Source organism: Aegilops tauschii, chromosome 2 (genome assembly GCF_002575655.3).
Source record: "Aegilops tauschii subsp. strangulata cultivar AL8/78 chromosome 2, Aet v6.0, whole genome shotgun sequence".
NCBI classification, from domain to species: Eukaryota; Viridiplantae; Streptophyta; class Magnoliopsida; order Poales; family Poaceae; genus Aegilops; species Aegilops tauschii.
In genome coordinates this window covers 185,143,962-185,159,793 of record NC_053036.3, presented here as the reverse complement: position 1 = coordinate 185,159,793, position 15,832 = coordinate 185,143,962, and positions in this window count along the sequence as shown.

The following is a 15,832-nucleotide window of genomic DNA, read 5'->3' as shown; positions in this document are numbered from 1 at the left end:
TCAATCTTGCATGCTTCTTTCTTCTTCGAGTATAAAGAAGTAGACATTCCTTCCTCGCATCTAGTCTCATGTCTAGCCTCTATTCTATCAACAAGTGCACTGGTCTCATCTCTAGCCTCTATGCTAGCTAAAAGTGCTACAACATCTACTAAATTGCGCTCTATCAATATATCGATGTACTCTTCTTCCCAATACCAAAACTTGCATCCATTCTACACAACAAAATTTTAAGTTAGCACAACAAGTCTAATCCGAGAGCACAACCGAAGCTAAAGTAGCACATACCCCATCGGTTGAGCACTTGATGAACACCCATCCGGGATGTTCCGGCATTGTAGACACGCGGCGCAAGACCTTCTTTGGGCAGTCGTCGCACGTAATGAGTGGCAACGGTGCGCCAACGACCTTTTGGGCCAGCACCGAGCCCGGCCGACCGCCATTCATGTATCTGCCGGCGGACCACCGATGGTGTAGATCCGAGTGGCTAGAGGAGGAGTCAGTACCTGCATGCGGCCTTGGCGGGGCCTTCCGGCCCGGTGCCCGGCCAGTCCATGGTGCGGCGCGGCCTCCCACAACCGGGCGAGCTCAAGCCCGACCGGATCCGCTCGAAATCCGGCCGCCGGGTGCGCAAAACACGTGGCCGTGGTTGGGTAGCTCCGGGGCGTCGACGGAAAGGGGGCTAGGCGAGCGCGCGTCCGAGCTGCACACGCTGGAGTTGGCCTACCGGCGTGGCGTACCAACCGTGTGGGGGTGCCAAGTGGCTTTGCTCGTGTGGGGGATGGAAGCCATCGCGCGCAGACGCTAGGTCTGACAGGACGGCCTTGCCGTGTTTCCTACTCCTCCGGTCTGCCTCCTTTTGCCGACACGTGGGACATCCAGCATCCAAGTCGTGTCATGCAAGAAAATGGAGTGGTAGTTGAAACCACGTGATGTGCATCTTGGGTTAAACTGTAAATAGAATCTTACTACTCTTGAGTAACTCCAAAAGCGGCCACCGAAGATCTTTATTGGATTTGTTTTTCATCACCAGCACATCGAGGTGAAAGATGTGCAGGTTCAGTGGGTCCCCTTGCGTTTTCACTGACATGTGGGACCGCATGTGAGCAAACAGACGATGGGCTCCACGCGTCTTCTGGCTGGCTGAGAAGAGAGATAGAGGAGGGCTGAGCACGGACTCCAGGAAATTTGTTGTACGTAACCAGCACCTCGATATAGGCTCGATATAGCGGGGTGGCATGGGCCATAACTAGCATTCATGTCTAGCAGTACGACACACGCCACCCACACGAGTCCCATCCGACACCAATTTTCTTCGAGTCCATGCTACAACCATCTCTTCTCCCTCTTGTTTTCTCAGCCATCGCGCACTGGGCGGGGTGGGGGTTTGCCGATAGTCGGTTTGCTCAACTGCGGTCCCACTTGTAAGTGAAAATGCAACACAACACGCATCCCCCCTTGAGCGGCATGCCGGACCAACCGTGTGGGCAACGGGGTGCGATGCGAACACGTCAAGCTTTTCCTTTTGAACTTGTAACTTGTAAAATTTGGTTTTGCTCCATGGCGCGACCGATAGATAGAAATAACGTTCCCTAGAGTAATGAGAAGTTAGGTTCTGGCGCGGTTCATGCATGAAGTACGTACAAAAATTATGAAGTTGATGCGAAAGGTAAGATAATTACTAGTAGTACCATATACTACTACATGGATTTGATGGAAATATAAAGATACATATATATCCATCAACGACATCCTCATGCCCTAGTGCGCTGGGTCACCAACCGACGTGTGAGGAGCAGCGGTGTTGGCAGCGAGCTCAACGTGCTTCTGAACAATGTCGTCCAAGGTTGCCCTGCGGGTCAAGAAGGCCAGCGACCTATCGTCCTCCTCTAGCACGTAGTAGTCCTTCTGGACGATTTGCGCATAGACGTGGGTGATTATGTCGACGGTGTCTTGCTGCGCCAGGCGCTGCGTGTCGAGCGCGACCTCGAGGTGGACATTCTCCGGCGCGACGGCAGGCAGTCGCAGGGCCACCAGTGCGTCGAAGAGGTTGTCACCATAGAGCCCGTTGAGGGTGGCGGGCATCGCAGAGCCTGGGCGCATGGGCTGGAGGTGTACGTCAAGGTTGTCCGCGAGCTTCTTGACGATGGTCAACTTGTCGAGGAAGCCGACGAGGATCTTGTCGAACAAGGAGACAAAGTTGTCGTCCAAGAGGCCTCTCACCCTGGCGGCCTCAAGCACGACCTGGAGACGTTCCTCAGTGCCGGGCCGCAGGACGGCGTCGTGGACCATCTGGCACAGCCGGCTGATGCTCGTGCTCATCGCCTCCATGGGTCTAGCTTCTAGTCAACTGATCTTGCGATTGGAGTGATCACTCTTGCCCTTGGTTAGGGTGCGTAGGTGCGTAGGATTTCGTAGACTGGACTAGCGGGGAGCATTTATATGAGAAGTCAGACTATGTTGAATTCACGCGTGTTGGCCATCTACTCCTCGGCCCTCTACTGCACCTGCCTTTGGCTGTATGACAGGCGGGCCAGCCACCTGTTCGGCCCATGTGTCATACAACCAAAGGTAGGTGCAGTAAGTCAATGAAGCTGCGTCCCCCTCCGTGCCGGTGCAGTATAGTCATCTCACCGGACCTCTAGTAGGGTCCAAACGAGAGAACTTTGATGTTTACTGGTTTATTGGCCCCCTTTGCATTTTGCGCCAAGTTTTGACCTTTGATTTAACTAATAAAATGTTAATGCATGTAACCAAAAATGTTGTGTAATCCCAAAACACTTAGGCACGGAACATTAACTCCCTCCTCATTTCTTATTTCGTGACATATCAACCAATGAGAGATGTGGGCCTTGCATGCTTTCAATGACTTGAGACTACCAAACATGACATGCAGTGGTTAGTTCATTGCATGTAATCTTATTAATTAGCAAAAAGACATTAAGTTCCCTCGCCGATAGGAATAAAACAATACACCATGTATTTATTTACAGAGGGAGTAGTACATTTTTTGTCACATGCATTACTATATATTGCTAGTCAAATACTAAATCCAGATGGACGTGGTAGTATTACTAAATCCAGACGGTGGTGCTAGTACTAGTAGTAGTGCTACCAAATTGCGCTCTATCAATATATCGATGCACTCTTCTTCCCAATACCAAAACTTGCATCCATTCTACACAACAAAATTTTAAGTTAGCACAACAAGTCTAATCCGAGAGCACAACCGAAGCTAAAGTAGCACATACCCCATCGGTTGAGCACTTGATGAACACCCATCCGGGATGTTCCGGCATTGTAGACACGCGGCGCAAGACCCTCTTTGGGCAGTCGTCGCACGTAATGAGTGGCAACGGTGCGCCAATGACCTTTTGGGCCAGCACCGAGCCCGGCCGACCGCCATTCATGTATCTGCCGGTGGACCGCCGACGGTGTAGATCCGAGCGGCTAGAGGAGGAGTCAGTACCTGCATGCGGCCTTGGCGGGGCCTTCCGGCCCGGTGCCCGGCCGGTCCATGGTGCGGCGCGGCCTCCCACAACCGGGCGAGCTCAAGCCCGACCGGATCCGCTCGAAATCCGGCCGCCGGGTGCGCAAAACACGTGGCCGTGGTTGGGTAGCTCCGGGGCGTCGACGGAAAGGGGGCTAAGCGAGCGCGCGTCCGAGCTGCACACGCTGGAGTTGTCCTACCGGCGTGGCGTACCAACCGTGTGGGGGTGCCAAGTGGCTTTGCTCGTGTGGGGGATGGAAGCCATCACGCGCGGGCGCTAGGTCTGACCGGACGGCCTTGCCGTGTTTCCTACTCCTCCGGTCTGCCTCCTTTTGCCGACACGTGGGACATCCAGCATCCAGGTCGTGTCATGCAAGAAAATGGAGTGGTAGTTGACACCACGTGATGTGCATCTTGGGTTAAACTGTAAATAGAATCTTACTACTCTTGAGTAACTCCAAAAGCGGCCACCGAAGATCTTTATTGGATTTGTCTTTCATCACCAGCACATCGAGGTGAAAGATGTGCAGGTTCAGTGGGTCCCCTTGCGTTTTCACTGACATGTGGGACCGCATGTGAGCAAACAGACGATGGGCTCCACGCGTCTGCTGGCTGGCTGAGAAGAGAGATAGAGGAGGGCTGAGCACGGACTCCAGGAAATTTGTTGTACGTAACCAGCACCTCGATATAGGCTCGATATAGCGGGCTGGCATGGGCCATAACTAGCATTCACGTCTAGCAGTACGACACATGCCACCCACACGAGTCCCATCCAACACCAATTTTCTTCGAGTCCGTGCTACAACCATCTCTTCTCCCTCTTGTTTTCTCAGCCATCGCGCACTGGGCGGGGTGGGGGTTTGCCGATAGTCGGTTTGCTCAACTGCGGTCCCACTTGTAAGTGAAAATGCAACACAACACGCATTCCCCCTTGAGCGGCATGCCGGACCAACCGTGTGGGCAACGGGGTGCGATGCGAACACGGCAAGCTTTTCCTTTTGAACTTGTAACTTGTAAAATTTGGTTTTGCTCCATGGCGCGACCGATAGATAGAAATAACGATTTTCCCTAGAGTAATGAGAAGTTAGGTTCTGGCGCGGTTCATGCATGAAGTACGTACAAAAATTATGAAGTTGATGCGAAAGGTAAGATAATTACTAGTAGTACCATATACTACTACATGGATTTGATGGAAATATAAAGATACATACGGATCCATCAACGACATCCTCATGCCCTAGTGCGCTGGGTCACCAACCGACGTGTGAGGAGCAGCGGTGTTGGCAGCGAGCTCAACGTGCTTCTGAACAATGTCGTCCAAGGTTGCCCTGCGGGTCAAGAAGGCCAGCGACCTATCGTCCTCCTCTAGCACGTAGTAGTCCTTCTGGACGATTTGCGCATAGACGTGGGTGATTATGTCGACGGTGTCTTGCTGCACCAGGCGCTGCGCGGCGAGCGCGACCTCGAGGTGGACATTCTCCGGCGCGACGGCAGGCAGTCGCAGGGCCACTAGTGCGTCGAAGAGGTTGTCACCATAGAGGCCGTTGAGGGTGGCGGGCATCGCAGAGCCTGGGCGCATGGGCTGGAGGTGTACGTCAAGGTTGTCCGCGAGCTTCTTGACGATGGTGAACTTGTCGAGGAAGCCGACGAGGACCTTGTCGAACAAGGAGACGAAGCTGTCGTCCAAGCGGCCTCTCACCCTGGCGGCCTCAAGCACGACCTGGATACGTTCCTCAGTGCCGGGCCGCAGGACGGCGTCGTGGACCATCTGGCACAGCCGGCTGATGCTCGTGCTCACCGCCTCCATGGGTCTAGCTTCTAGTCAACTGATCTTGCGATTGGAGTGATCACTCTTGCCCTTGGTTAGGGTGCGTAGGTGCGTAGGATTTCGTAGACTGGACTGGCGGGGAACCTTTATATGAGAAGTCAGACTACGTTGAATTCACGCGTGTTGGCCATCTACTCCTCGGCCCTCTACTGCACCTGCCTTTGGCTGTATGACAGGCGGGCCAGCCACCTGTTGGGCCCATGTGTCATACAACCAAAGGTAGGTGCAGTAAGTGAATGAAGCTGCGTCCCCCTCCGTGCCGGTGCAGTATAGTCATCTCACCGGACCTCTAGTAGGGTCCAAACGAGAGAACTTTGATGTTTACTGGTTTATTGGCTCCCTTTGCATTTTGCGCCAAGTTTTGACCTTTGATTTAACTAATAAAATGTTAATGCATGTAACCAAAAATGTTGTGTAATCCCAAAACACTTAGGCACGGAACATTAACTCCCTCCTCATTTCTTGTTTCGTGACATATCAACCAATGAGAGATTGGGGCCTTGCATGCTTTCAATGACTTGAGACTACCAAACATGACATGCAGTGGTTAGTTCATTGCATGTAATCTTATTAATTAGCAAAAAGACATTAAGTTCCCTCACCGATAGGAATAAAACAATACACCATGTATTTATTTACAGAGGGAGTAGTACATTTTTTGGCACATGCATTACTATATATTGCTAGTCAAATACTAAATCCAGATGGACGTGGTAGTACTACTAAATCCAGACGGTGGTGCTAGTACTAGTAGTAGTGCTACCAATGTACTAGTAGCACTGTACTACCCGTTGGTCAAATTATTAGGTGTTGCTCCTCATAGTGAAGTGACAAGACCCTGCGCCGGAGATGACACCTGAGGATACGCGCCGTGGTCGGCATACCATAGTCAGCCTCACCGTCTGCAGTCACTATCATCATGGCTGTAGAGCTAGCCTGCTTACAACTAGCCGTGTTCGACATAATTTCCCGTGCGTAGATGCTCGTGCATTGCACGGAACACCAAGATTGGGGGTGGATGGCGCCGGCAGCAGCCATCGCGCCAGATTTTTCCATGGCCTTCTAGATGTGGTTGGGAGGAGATAAGGCTGATTGTGAGAGACAAGGAGTTGTTTGTAAATAGGGAAAAAGTGCGGGCATCTTTTTGCAAAACTGGAGAAGTTTGGTTTGTATGCGTCAGATCTAGATCCGACGGTTATTGGTGAAAGATGGCAGGCACAACATCATCACCAACTCAGGACCTCTTTGATTCGCAGGATTTTGAAAACGCAGGAATAGGACACGACAATATTACAAGTTTCAAACAGATATTACAAATGTTAGGAGTAATGCTGCACCTACGAAGAGGGAATTACTAGGAAGTTTACGTAAGAACTTTCGTTACTTTAGGTGGATGCAGCATTATCGTACAAACTAAAATCCACCGCCCTGACAAGTCACTAATGGGCAAATACATTTTCGAGTCTTTGGCCACTTGATGTTTCAAAAATAAATTCAGCTTCTGCGGAGACTTTGTCATTTAGGCTTAGACGCTTGCGGTGATCAGCACGCCATTCATTGTTGCGCCAGAGAACACCAAACCTCATTACCTTGAACACACTTGCCTCGAGAACAAAGAACCTAGCCAATTTAATCTTAGATGTGCTGCCTCGGTAGTCGATCAAATCAATTTCTGCAAGATGGAGATCAAGGCATTCGATGAGTTTGTTATAGTGCAGCACATTTTTCACTTTCGGGTCTTTTTTTATCTGCAAAAGAAGAGAACATATTAGAGCAGCTGGCTGTATAAGATTGCCGTGTCATCAAGAGGTACCAATATCATTCGCTCATACGATAGGGTTGGCTGGCTAGTGATATTTTTTCACTCTCTCTCTCTCTCTCTCTTTCTCTTTCCTCTCATTTACCTAGGATCACGTGAAGAGCTTGGGCATTTGTTGCCTTCCACTATGTGGCCGATGCCATATTTCTCAAAAGTATGCCACATAATACGCATCGATGTCAAATCAAAAGATTTTGGCACCGCTCTCGCGATGTAAGAGAGTTGGCACCGCTGTGCACACAGACCCACATGTATAAACAAATCAATCAAACCAACGACACCAGCCTATCACTCTCCCAAACAAGTGTTTTTATTGCCTCAGTCCTCTCTCTCCCACACAAGTGTTTTTTCATTGCGTGAGTTAATTTGGCACCGGAGCAAAGTAGGTGATCCAGATTGGGGCACCAGGTGAGCAATGGAGGGGCATCGATGCCAAATGCATCACAAGTGAATTTGGCACGTATTTTGGCCTACATAGTGGAGGGCCGTTATAGCCCACTTTTGTACTACCTCGTATTTAGTGTAAAATTTTGACCATAGATTTACCTAAGAAAATGCCAATGCATGTCACCAAAAATTATACCATTTAAAATTATGTTCAAATACGAATCCAACGATATAATTTTTAGTGACATGCATTAACATTTTGTCAGTTAAATCTATGGTCAAATTTTGATACTACAAAATAGGAAGAGTAAACCAGGACGGAGGTAGTACTTGCTCTTAGGATAACCATAGAGTTACTAGTCTAACTTACTTTCCACTATGACTAGCCTAGGCTACTATAGTAGTACAACAAAAAAATGATGCAGGTGATCAAGGGATACTGATTCAGTTACTTAACTGCAAGTGCAGTTGGGTCACTGGCATGTGGGCCCAAGAGGCATCTGGCCCACATGTAAGTGACGCAACTGCACTTGCTGTTATGTCACTGAAGCTCAGTATGTGATCGCGTGATAAAAAATACTAAAAGCATTTCTTTCGGTGCAGTGCGTAGATGCAATTTTGAACACTACACTTGTCATCATAATTTGGGAAAATTACGAAAAAATTGAGCTACGTTGTGATTACCGTTTACTAATAGGAAAGAAGTTTCACCTCGATGAGTAGCTTCTCCGTGCACAGAAAGCATGTAAGGAATCCAACAACTTGATCCAGATTGGGGCCGATAGATTTTATTGCCAAGATCTTCACTGTGCGCATAGACTGGGTCAAGCTTGTGGGAATCATTTTCTAGAAGGTGGTCGTAAATACATCAAGAAGAAATTTAAAAATGTGAATTTCAAGAAGACAGAGAAGAAGATGAGTGTTGTACCTGAACGATTACGGATCCAATAAAGAGTTTGGAGAATTTGGCAGACAAGTACACCAACGCTGTCAATTTTGGCGCGTCAATGACCCAGATTTTTCTTGGACCTTCTAGATCATATACAAGCAATCTCAAGGAAAGGCGCATTCTCAATGACCATAGCGTGGAACAGCTGGAGTGATCTCTTCCCAATTGATGTCTTGTTGTGGGGCCAGCAAGACACAAAAATCCATCGAAGATTCGTCGAGGCGATGTGGAGGCTAATGATCCCGTGGATCTGCTCAAGACGAAGGTAATCGAGCATAGTACAGCTGCGGAGCAGGTGCTCCATAGCCTGCTTCGAGATGCCAACATCGAAGAGGTCGAGCTACTTGAGTTGAGGGAGAAGAAGGGCGGGCGCGACATTAATCTAGGGAAGATAGCAGGAGTTGAAGCTGGCGCGGTGCAGCGTTGGCGTGAGGCGGAGCGTGGACGACGGCAGAGAGCGACATCGTCCAGCTTCAAAGCTGAGCTCCTCGAGCTGATCTAGGGCGGGGGATAAGAACCACTCGTCGAACTTGGCTTGGACCTTGCAGTTGGTACTGAACATGCGGATGTCAAGGCGTCTGGCTGGCCCAGGGTGCGATGAAAGGATCTTGGACATTGAGGCCATGCATTTGCAATCCCCGTTGCAGAGGGAGCTGTCGACGGTGAGGTTGAGGGGGACGCGGCGCCAGAGGGGGCGCCACCGCAGGGAGAGTAGGGCGGTCCGCCCGGCAGATTTGGTGGGGAGGAGGCCGATGATGACGAGAAGCATGTCGTCGGGGAGGCTGCTGATGAAGTCCAGGCTCGCCGGATGCGGTTTTGGCTCGAGCCGCCTCTGCTTGTTGGCTGCCTCGCCGTCCATCTCAACCGGCGGCGACGCCGGTGTACACGTGTGCTGGTCTGTGTTGTGTGCTGGCCGGCTGGGTGTGCGCGAGTGCGTCCTTCTGTGCATGCCGCCGTGTAGTGGTGAATTGTGCGCGAGTGCGTCCTTCACGCGGAAGAAGTGTGTCCTCAATGCGCCCTCAATTTACTAGCGTGCGGGGTGCTACCCCGAGTGGTTTCAACTTTGTTTACTTCACCACGTGTCAGATGGGCCTCTAGTTTACTTATTTTCACCCACTGCCACATGGGCCAGCACACGAAGATAGAGAACACGAGCTGACAAGGCAGCATGTGGACTGGTTGACCGGTCAACTAAACAATATATGGAGCTATACGCTGACATGGTGAGCGTAGTCCGTTGGTATAGAGAGTTCGAGTGAGAGGGGAGGCCCGTGAGAGATACTCCCTCCGTTCCAAAATAGATGACTCAACTTTAGTATAAGTCATCTATTTTGGAACGGAGGGAGTAGCAGAGAGAGAGAAAGAGCTACTCCCTCCGTTCGATAACATAGTGCCAACATTTTTTTAAGTCAAACTTTTAAAACTTTGACCAAGTTTATAAAGAAATTACTTATATCTACAATACCAAAGATAAATGATAGTATGAAGTAAGTACATGTGGTGATGAATCTATGATCGTTCCAAATGTAAATGTTTTTCTCCAAATATACCTGGTCAAACTTTTCTGAGGTTTGACTTTTCAAAACATCCATATGATTATGGACATGAGAGAGTCCCTAACTAGAGAGAGAGAGAGTGAGAGAGTGTGTGTGTTTGTGAAATAGAAAGAGTGAGTGAAAAAAGTGTGTGTGTGCGTGTGAAAAAGAGACATGGACAACACACGGTAAAAGTAGAGAAAAGGCGTGTGTGTCTTATGCAAACATATCACACATGCATCTGCAACAACGGAAGCAAGGTGAGGAGATAGTGTGTGGTTGTTTGCAACCGAGAGAGAAGACCCCTAGCACGTGGACAACAGGGGTCTGACAAGCAAGGGAGAGAGGTCGAGAGAGACGTACGGAGAAAATGTAGACATGGGGAGGAGAGAGTGTATGTTTGTGATAGAGAGATCCCCTGGAGATCGTGATGGGACTACATGGGTGGGAGATCGAGTGACAAGGTGTGTGCGCGATAGAAGATACCCCAAGAGATATCGAGATAGACGTATGGACGGAAGGAGACAATACGTGTGTTCCTGATGGCTAGTGAGAGATAATTATACTTAGGGGGGGAGTGTGTACGCCTATGATGGAGTGAGGGATTATGGTACTTAGGGGGGGTGCGTGTGACATAGAGAGAGAACAAGGGCGAAGAGTGTTGGATGGGTCTATATGTAGCGCGAGCGAGACATGTGTATGTGTGAACCAGAGAGATATACAGTTTGAGAGAGATAGAGGAGCCCCAATAAGGCTGAGTGGTGCATCAGATAGCTGAGAGGGGGAAAGAGATATTCCATCCGCTCGATAATGCAATGCATGTAAAAAAAATTAGAAGTCGGACTTTGGAAACATTGATCAGGTTTACGCAAATGTTATTTATATCTACAATACCAAAGATACATCATATGAAACTACATCTCATGATGAATCTAATGGTATATATTTGCCGTTCTAGATGTAAATGTTTTTCTCCACGTACATGGTCAAACTTTGTGATGTTTGACTTTCAATAAATCTATATGTTATGGACCAAAGAGAGTGCCTAAGTCGAGAGAGATCAAGTGTGTGTGAAGGAGAATGAGTGAGTGTGCAAAAAGAGTATGTGTGTGAAAGAGAAAGGGACAACAAACGATAAATTAGAGAGAGTGTGTGTTTTTTCGTTTCTTATGCAAACATATCACGCATGCATCTCCGAGATAGAAAAGCGAGGTGAGGAGATACACGAAGATAGCTAGTGCATGATTGTTTGAAACGGAGAGAGACACCCCTATAGCACATGTCCAATAGAGGTCTGGCCAACAAGGAACAAAGGTCGAGAGGGACACATGGAGAACATGGACGCATGGGAAGGGAGAGAGGGTGTGTTTGTGATTGAGAGATCCCCTCGAGATCGTGAGGGGACTTATATGGGTGGGAGATCGAGGGAGGTGCGTGCGAGATAGAAAGATGCCCCGAGAGAAATCGAGATAGACCATGCACATGTTTGTGATGGAGACTAAGATTAGCTAGTCATATACATATAGGGGGGACTGCATGTGCCTACATTTGAGTGAGAGACCATCATACTTGGCTAGGCATGAGATTGTGTGTATGTGCGTGTGAGATGGAGAGAGAGAACGAGGGAGAGAGATAGTTTTAGATGGGTGTATGAGTGCGAGTGAGATATGCATGTTTATGTGTGACCCAGGTAGATGGAGAGTTTGAGAGAGAGAGAGAGGGGGGGAAGAGCTCCGAGACGACAGAGTGGTGCGTGAGAGAGTTACGGGCAACGAGCCAAGGAATTTGTGTGCGTACAATGAGTGCACCCAAGATATTTAGCTTGGACTAGAGAATCATACATAGTGTGCGAGAGAGACCTATAGATGGAGTATATATGCATGCGAACTAGAAAGACCCCCCCCCCACACACACACACTGTAACATCCCAAATTTTCAATTTGGATTGTTATACATAGGTCATTCTTGCATATAATATTTTTATTGCATTTTGTTTTGCGATCCTCAAAATTCTAAGAAACTCAAGGACCCTCGCAGAGAGTTGGGGATTTCACGTTTTTCCATATTTGAATTTTATCAAATATTGAAACAAGGATCACGTTGGTTTTAATTTATTTTTCTCTCCGAAAATATTTCATATTAAATATATGAGAGGAGATAATATGACTTCTACAAAATAAATGAAATATTGGAGGAAAAATATTAAAATCAAATATTTGATTTTATTCGGATTTTATTGCTATTTTTTTGCATAGGAAAATAGGCGTTTTACAAAATTGCATTATAGGCCCAAATAAATGTTCACCTTGTCTGGCATATTTTTAGAGGACGGGGAAAAATTATTTCGGGATTTTTGGAGTCCGTTTAGTATTTCTGTTTTTTCTTTTTCTGCACGTCGGATTGTTTAAAAAAAAAGAGGTGTAACCGACTCCGGGCCGTACTCGGCGAGGACACCTCGGGCCGGCCTTTTTAAGCCGCGACCCCGGGGCCCCGATAGCCCAGCCGCCCCGCGCCCCTCACAAACCCTAGCTCGAATCGCCGCCGCCCGCGCCGCCGGAGCCCGCCGCTGCCCGCCCCACGAGCCGCCGCCGCCGCCACCCGCGAGCCGCCCCGCCGGAGCCCACCGCCTCCTCGCCGCCTCGTCGGAATCCCATTGGACTCGAGGTAGCCGCCGCCGGTTTTTCTTTTAAAACCGTTTGGTTTTTTATAAACCCTAGTTTGTTTTTTTAGATCGGTTCATCGGTTTTCTCGGTTTAGTTTATTTAGCAGACGTTCGTCCATACGTTCATTTTAATGAATGGTTTTCGCCCGTTAGTCACAGACAGCGAACGTTCGTTCGTTAGCCTGTTCGTCAGTTTTTTTTCTCGGATTTTTCGCGATTATTTTCGATCGCGATTTCTGATCCGATTTTTGTTTTAGTTTATCTTTTCGCTCGTTTATCGGAATCAGGCGATTCAAGCGCCTAGATCTTCGTCTCGAAGCGCTCTTTCTGTTTAACCAACTTGAACAAGATTTTGGTACTATAAAATTTGACTTTAGTCCAGATTAGTAAACGGATCTTGTTTCTTTCGCCGTTTGAGTTTCGTTGCTCCGTATGATTTGATTCTTTTTGCAAACCGGAGTTCTTAAGTTGAACTTTCTGGTTAGATCTTCTTATTTGAGTTTTACCCTTGCATATTTGCTTGATTGCTTATGTATGCTATTGTTTGTTTGCGATAGAATTCCCGGAGTGCGAAGCGTGCTACTACGAGTCACTAGGTTTTGCGGATCGTCAGCAAGGCAAGTAACACATTGATCATATCCCTTTATTACCCAGTTTTTATGCATTAGCTACAACCCTCACACATTGCATGAGTAGGATCTCTTTATTTGTGGGTTTGGGAAGTAGATGATGAGGTAGAACCTATTACCTATTTTCATATCAACCCTTGGGAGTTACTTCTACGTATTGCTTATATTGCTATGCTATGCTCGTAGACGTGGATTGGGTTTGAGTGTATCCATGACAGATGTGATATTGTTAATTAATGGTTCAACTAAAGGTGGCAACTTTAATACACATCTGGGTGGATTGCTTGTATGGGCACCTAGGTATCCAGGGTTGTCCTAGGAGATCCCGGGGTATCCGTGTGATCATCCTACGGTCCGCCACCCAGGCTCAAAGGGATCGTGAGCTTATTCATGCTAGAAACTTCCGTGTGCAGCCACAAGCCATTACGGGCTCTGGCATAGTTGAGTATGTTGTGTGACCTCTTTCAGTGGTGGGCTAACAGATGTAGGGGAAAGTAGGTGTAGCTGTTCACCAAGAGTAAAGAGTTAATGCTTCTGAAAGACTGTGTCTCGGTCATCCGTTTCTCAAACACTATGTAGTGCGAGAAATCCAACGGAGGATATCGAGTCTTGTGGGGAAAAGTGCGCAAACCTCTGCAGAGTGTACAATCTAATCTTGGTTAGCTGTGTCCCCGGTTCTGGACATCTTGAGTATCTAGTACTTGGATTTTCCTATTGTATCTCATCACTCTAATTTAATTTGGTGGGTTAAGAATTACCTTTAATTGGGATTGAGATGGGGGTGCCATTCTCAATGGTGTTTCAACTACCATGATAGTTAAATAAAATTTATTCCTTTGTTGTAGGGAAAAATTGGCTTTTTCGCAAAATCATATAAACATAGTGCCTCCACCAGCCATATATGCATATAGTGATAGCATTATCTGTTCATTGCTCTACTGTGTTATATTGCCAGCATATTCTAGGTGCTGACCCGTTTTCGGGCTGCAACGTATTATGTTGCAGACTTTTCAGACGAGGAGTAAGGTGCGCTAGGTCATTGTCGTGCAGCTCAGCTATGCCGTTGGAGTTGATGGACTCACTTTATCTTCCAAGTCTTTCGCTGTTATCGTATTAGATGGCCTTAAGCCATATTTATTGTACTAAGTTCTCTTTGGAGACATTTGATGTAATAAGTGTGTGATTGCTACTCTGTTATAAATCCTTCGAGTACTGTGTGTGTCAGCATTACCGATCCAGGGATGACACTGAAGCACATAGACTTGACCGTTTGAGGTCGGGTCGCTACAAGATGGTATCAGAGCACACGCTGAGTGTAGGACACGACCACTAAGAAAAGCCATAGGTCACTCTTCTTTACTCATTTCTGACTCCTCTCCATTTTGTACTCTTTAGGATGCCGGATTCAAGGAACAAGTTTGCATAACTGGATGAAGACACACCCTTTGGACGACACTTGAAGGAAGTCACTAGATACCTGAACATTGGAATACCAAGCTTCACCGGGACCTGCAATGCCACTTTACCAGAAGAGGAGCACTGGATGATTCGAGTTCAAGTTCCCTGAAGGACATTCACGCCAGTCACGGAGCCCATAGAGTTTTCCTTTGATGCCCCAACCTGGAGTCTAGGCAAGAGCATGGCAGCCCACATCGCCATGGGACGCATTGGAGAAGTTTACCACAAGGATCTCAAGGATACTATCTACCAGATTTGTGGGCGCCGAGATGAGCAATGGGAGATAGTCAGCACCAGGAAGGACAGGTCCATTGCAACTTTCATCCAGGAGTTAAACCAGCACATTCGATGCCAGGAGAACCAGATGTGCGGAGACATGATAGATTTGAAGAAGGCGATGACAAGGATCAGCGAGCTTGAAGAGGAACTCAAGTCTACACGTGATGGATAGGAGGAGGAAATCGCTACACTATTGGAGAAGAACGATGACCTGATAAAGAAGATCGGAGTATTCATGGGAGACCCCGCGCCAGGAGGAGAAGACGACGATTCCACTTGCCTGGAGAACTACATCATCATCGACGACATCGACTCCGACCCCGACGATAGTGATGATGACTTTGAAGACGAAGCTGGAGCGGATATCATGGAGTCTTCCACCGATCAAAATTTCTAGTAGACCACCATATGATTAGAGTATTCCCCCCCATGTATATAGTAGTAGTCCGAGCACTTTAACGATAGTTCTAGACCATTCTGTATGCCCTTGCTTGATTGATTGAGTGATATGATTGTGTTTGTCTAGTGTGCATATGGGTAGTGTTTTCTCACTAGTCCTCATTTCTATTATAATCTCTCCCCTCTAAACCCCTCAGATGCCTCCAAGACGTGACACCGGATTTGTCTTCCCACCCGAGATCACCCAGTTGATCCAGCAGTAGAATGCCTTGGTGCAGATATTAGTCCAGAACCAAGGCAACAACAACAACAACCCTCTGCCAGTTGACAACTTAGCCCGCTTTCTGAGGTTACAGCCGCCGGTGTTTTCCAGTAGCACCGAGCCAATAGTGGCGGATGA